We start from the raw sequence: 6,289 nt of genomic DNA on the forward strand, positions 1-6,289 counted from the left end.
TTTTTTGCTTCTGTTTTAGATGCACCAGCTTATTTGTGAAAGCAGGTCTTGCAGAGTGATCAGGAAATCAGCAGTCTTACTTTTTTCAGAGACGTTTCAAGATCTTTCCAAGTATGTGTAAGCATGGTTACTGTAGGTAAAAGCTGACATTTTTAGAGTCTGCTATATATGGGAGAGGAATGTGAAAGGAACCTGGAAAGAAGAGCATTACTAAGTTTTGGGTGATGTGTTGCCTGAAAAGGAAAGTGAACAAGCATTAAATAAATACGAATTTGAGAGCAGTATTTGTATGTGTATTACACTTCGCTTCAGCTGAGGAACGTGAATGTTGAGTTGGTGCCAACTATTAAGATATAAGTGGTATATAGCATGATACTGTCATTATAGGAATGAAAGCGTGAACTCTGCTTTAGACAAACTTTAGTTTGTCGGCTACAACACTTTTAATGTCTAATGGGAAGCATAGGAATGTGTCTTAAGATTTGGGAATTACAGTGCATAGGGTCAACTGATAGCACTTGCACACACATACAGAGAAAAACATTCTTTTTACAGTAATGTTCATATTCTTGATTATTACCACATTTCAGGCTTCTTTTGGTGGTTTTATTTAGTTTCTGCTTTCTAGCTGTCTGAATATCCTGGTGCTGTTAAGTTTGCCCAGTGGATCTAAGTGAAGGGCAGTGCCCCAAACTGGATACAGTATTCTGCATGCTCTGTGCTTTTATCAGTGTTAACTGGACTAGACAGTTTACTTCACTTGTTCCAAGTAGATGTCTATTTATGTAACTCAGTCTAAGCTTTGCTGCTTCTGGAACAGCAAGCCAGTCCTGGGCCATGTGCAGCTTGTGATTTACCCCTGCTTCCTACTTAGCCAGCTGTTCCATGTGCAGTATTTGTACAGGTGATTGGTTACTGCTTCTACTGTCACATAGTACTTTTATTCATACCTGCTGAGCTTCATTCATATCATGGCACCACTCAATACTCCCTTCCATTTTGGCGGCTAAACATAAATAGGTATACTCTGGGTATGATTTTCTGATAGATTATGCATCTACTCTGTGTTAGGAAAGTCAAGACATAGCTTCCATAAGCTGCTCATGAGGCTGTCACTTGGGACAGTTGTCCTTGCTCTTCTTAATAATATAATTATTACTTACATATTTATTTCTTGTTACTCTTGATTTTACTTCTAATTGAAGCTGTTTGTACCTTGGCCTGAGTTCTGTGTCCTCTGAAAAATACTTTCCCTGGCAGTCTAACCTAATTTCCACTTTCTCTGTGTTCTCTTCCTGTGTTTAGGGCTAATAACAAGCTCATGACTTAGCCAGATTGGTCTCTTTCTACCTTTTCCATCCTTCCTCTGCATTGGGCCAGCTTGTACTTGTGCGTCAATACCATTTCTTTGAGGAATTGCCAGGTCTCTTTTAACTCCTTTTCCCTATGAACTTGCCTCCCATAAATTCTTAACTAGTGTTTCCCTGAGTTTGTTGGAATCTACCTTCCTGAAGTGTATTGTTTTTATTTTGCCTTCCTCTCTTTTTTCACTGCTCTTCACTGTTGTAACAGATTTTTCTGTGTAAGTAGTTCTGATACTCTAGGGAAGCACTTGATGCTTAAAAGTGCACAAAATCACACCCAACATCCAAGATTTGGCAAAGAACACTCACAATTCTCTTAGAGCACTGCATGATCACTTCAGTTTTGTTTGCTGAGACCATGTCATGGGAAGGCATTTAATACATCTTTTTAGTATTTTTATTTCTGTTTACAAGGTTACAGCCAGTACCATGTGACAAACCAGCTCTCTTTGAGAACTACTGACTTAGAATACAGCAGTTGCTCTATTGGAACAAGTCCTTGGTCCATTCAAAACAAGGTGGGAAAAAAACCCTTATTGATTTAAGAAGCAGTGCACTCATGAAAATTACACAGGATAAAAGTTCAAGAAAGAATTACAGGGAAAGCATAATTGCAGAAAATATTCTAAAGATTTACTTAGTCCTTAAAATGCAAACACTTCATTTTCCAGTCTGATCCAAGTTTTATTGTCAAGAGAAACTTAACATTCCCAGTGACAGCACTTTAGACAGCATTATTAGGATAGGCAGGCCTTCTTTTCTCAGCTTTCAAACTTAATTTAGAATTAGCTTTGGTTATTTTTATAAATGACTTCACTGAAAATCCTTTTCTCCTCAAAGAAGTCTCCTGCATCAAATATTTTGTTTATTTTTAAAACGTTAAGCCATTTTGTCTGTGCTCTTTATAATTTCAGAAAAACTTGTAACTTTGCCTGTCCTTAACTAATCCTTTCTCTCTTTTTATTACGTATTTATCTTTGTTACCTGTAGGTTGGAGAATGAACCTGGTCTTCAATATGCAGTACTTTTCAACACTGAAGTATTGTATAAAAGATGATGCACATACAGTAATGAGCTTTTAAAAGCATATGTCACCAGTTTCATAAGTATTAGGCTTTCTTTATAATTCTTGTAACTCCTTTGCAGTGACAACTTTTCTCAAAGACTCTTTCTGTTATTTAGTATGCAGTGAGAAAGTCTTAGCAGCAACTCTTCAGTGCAGTCCTTAACATTTTGGGGTGGGGAGGGGGAATAACAAGAAGTAATGAAGTAATTAAGAGGATTAAGAGGATTGTATTAGTTAATGCATTCAGAGTGCTTGAAGATCAGACAGAACTGTAAGATTACTAGGCAAATGTAGTGTTACCAGGAGCTAAAAGTCAGTCAAAATTCATAGAATCATAGAATAGTTAGGGTTGGAAAAGATCTTAAGATTATCTAGTTCCAACCCCCCTGCCATGGGCAGGGACACCTCACACTAAGCCATGTCACCCATGGCTGTGTCCAGCCTGGCCTTGAACACTGCCAAGGATGAAGCAGTCACAAATTCTTTGGGCAACCGATTCCAGTGCATCACCACCCTTACAGTAAAACAGGTCTTATATCCACTCTTATATACAATCTAAACTTCCTCTGTTTAAGTTTTCAGCTGTTACCCCTTGTCCTGTCACTACAGTCCCTAATGAAGAGTCCCTCCCCAACATCCCCATAGACTCCCTTCAGATACTGGAAGGCTGCTATGAGGTCACGCAGTCTTCTCTTCTCCAGGCTGAACAGCCCCAACTTTCTCAGCCTGTTTTCATATGGGAGGTGCTCCAGTCCCCTGATCATCCTTGTGGCCCTCCTCTGGACTTGTTCCAATGGTTCTGTGTCCTTCCTGTGCTGAGGACAGCAGAGCTGCACACAATACTCCCAAGTGAGGTCTCACAAGAGCAGAGTAGAGGGGCAGGGTCACCTCCTTTGACCTGCTGGCCACGCTCCTTTTGATGCAGCCCAGGATACAGTTGGCTTTCTGGGCTGTGAGCACACACTGCCAGCTCACATTCAGTTTCTCACTGACCAACACCCCCAAGTCCTTCTCCACAGGGCTGCTCTGAACCTGTTCTCTGCCCAACCTGTAGCTGTTCTGGGATTGCTCTGACCCAGGTGTAGGACCTTGCACTTGGCATGGTTAAACTTCATGAGGTTGGCATCAGCCCACTTCACAAGCGTGTCGAGGTCCCTCTAGATGGCATTCCTTCCCTCCAGCATATCGACCAAGCCACGCAGCTTGGTGTCATCAGCAAACTTGCTGAGGGCGCACTCAATCCCACTGTCCATGTCAGCGACAAAGATGCTGAACAAGACCGGTCCCAACACCAATCCCTGAGGGACACCACTCGTTACTGGTCTCCAGCCAGACATTGAGCCACTGATCACAACTGCTTGCGTGCGGCCATCCAGCCGGTTCTTTATCCACTGAGTGGACCACCTATCAAACTGATGTCTCTTCAATTTAGAGACAAGCATGTCATGTGGGACAGTCTCGGATGCTTTGCACAAGTCCAGGGAGACAACATCAACTAGTGTTCCATAGCCCCAACATGTGTTCCATAGCCCCATCATAGAAGGCCACCAAATTGGTCAGGCAGGATTTCCCCTTAGTGAAGCCATGCTGGCTGTCACCAAGCACCTTGTTGTTTTTCATGTGCCTTAGCATGCCTTCCAGGAAAATCTGCTCCAAGATTTTGCCAGGCACAGAGGTGAGACTGACTGGTCTGTAATTCCCCGGGTCATCCATTTTCCCCTTCTTGAAAACTGGGGTTATATTTCCCTTCTTCCAGTTGTCGGGAGCTTCACCTGCCTGCCATGATTTTTCAAATATGGTGGATAGTGGCTTAGCATCTTCATTTGACAGCTCCTTCAGGACCCATGGATGGATTTCATCAGGTCCCACAGACTTGTGCACATTCAGGTTGTTAAGAGGGTCTTGAAGCAGATCTTCTACAGTGGGCCTAAGTTCTTCATTCTCACAGTCCCTGTGTCTTCCTTCCAAGACTTGGATGGTGTGGTCAGAGCATTTGCCAGTGAAGACTTGAGACAAAGAAGTCATTAAGAACCTCAGCCTTCTCCAACTCCAGGATAGCCCGTTCTACTGATAGCTTCCAGAGAGGACCAACATTGTCCCTAGTCTGTCTTTTATTCGCTATGTACCTATAGAATCCCTTCCTGTTATCTTTGACATCCCTAGCCAAGTTTAATTCTAACTGGGCCTTAGCTTTCCTAACCTGGTCCCTAGCTTCCCGGACAACATCCCTGTATTCTTCCCAGGCTGCCTGTCCCTGCTTCCATCTTTTATAAGCCTCTTTTTTCTTTCAAAGTTTCCTCAGCAGCTCCTTACCCATCCATGGAGGTCTCCTTGTCCTCCTGCTGCATTTTTTTCTAGTCAGGATGCAACACTCCTGAGCTTGTAGCTGGTGATCCTGGAATATCAACCAACTGTTGTGGGCTGCCCTGCGCCCTCTAGGGCTATATCCCATGGAACCTTACTAAGCTTTTTCCTGAAGGGGGCAAAGTCTGCTCTTTTGCAGTCCAGGGCAGTGAGCTTGCTGCACACTCTTCTCACTGTCCTGAGGATCTTGAACTCGACCATCTCACGATCGCTGCAACCAAGGCTGCCCTGGAGTGTCACATTTCCAACCACCCCTTCCCTGTTGGTGAGCAGAATGTCAAGCATGGCACCTCTCCTTGTCGGCTCCTCTGTTACTTGCAGAAGGAAGTTGTCATCTGCACAATCAAAGAACCTCCTGGATTGCTTATGCCAGGCAGTACTGTCCCTCCAACAGATGTCAGGGTGGTTGAAGTCCCCCACGAGAACCAAGTTCCTGCGAGTGTGAGGCTGCTCCTATCTGTCTGTAGAGCGCTTCATCCACAGAGTCCTCTTGATCAGGTGGTCTGTAACAGATCCCCACAGTAATGTCTCCCATCACTGTTCTCCCTTTAACCCTGACCCACAGACTCTCTGTTGACTTCTCACCTGTCCCCAGACAGAGTTCCATACTCTCCAGCCTATCCTTAACGTAAATAGCAACTGGTCCTCCCCATCTGCCGGGCCTGTCTTTTCTGAAGAGCCTGCAACCTTTCATTCCAACACTCCAGTCATAGGAGCCATCCCACCGTGTTTCTGTGATACCTTTTATATCCCCATAGACGTGCACACATTTCTCATTCTTCTTGGTTGTTCCCCATATTACAGGCATTTGAATAAGGGCAAATATATATAGGGGCAAAATCATATAAAACTCCATTTAAACATACGAATTAGGTGTTTGGCAAACAGAGGAAGTTTAGATTAGATGGAAAGAAGTTCTTTACTGTGAGGGTGTGGTGAGGCACTGGAACCGGTTGCCCAAGAAGCTGTGAATGCTCCATCCCTGGCAGTGTTTAAGGCTGGGCTGGACAGAGCCTTTTGTGACATAGTTTGGTGCGAGGTGTCCCTACCCATGGCAGGGGTTTGGAACTAGATGATCTTAAGGTCCTTTCCAGCCTTCAACTATTCTATGATTCTGTGATGATTCTATGAAATTGGGATGCAGAACTGTCCAATCCAGGGTAGTCTGTAGGTAGTTATGTCCAGTAGCTGCTGCATGTATGTATACCACTGTCTAGCCTGTCAGAACTACTGACAGAAGAATCCTGCAGAAGATTTACACTTAAAGAAAGGACAGGATGTATATTAATGCTTTAAGCTGTTTTGTCTACTGAGTATACATTAGGATAGAAAAAGACTTTATTTTGTAGAATACTGTATTTAATTTAAGAGGGAAGTTGGGATTTTGGTTTGGTCAGCAGTCTGCGTAGCTTTGCAAAAATCAAGATCTGTGGTTCACAACTTTCCTTAGGAAGGACTGCAGTATGTCTCCACATGTGAGGCAGCAATTTGTCGG

This window comes from Pezoporus flaviventris, unplaced genomic scaffold (assembly GCF_033815535.1).
Source record: "Pezoporus flaviventris isolate CSIRO_AGI_PZ_B2104156 unplaced genomic scaffold, CSIRO_AGI_Pfla_v1 ptg000057l, whole genome shotgun sequence".
NCBI classification, from domain to species: domain Eukaryota; kingdom Metazoa; phylum Chordata; class Aves; order Psittaciformes; family Psittacidae; genus Pezoporus; species Pezoporus flaviventris.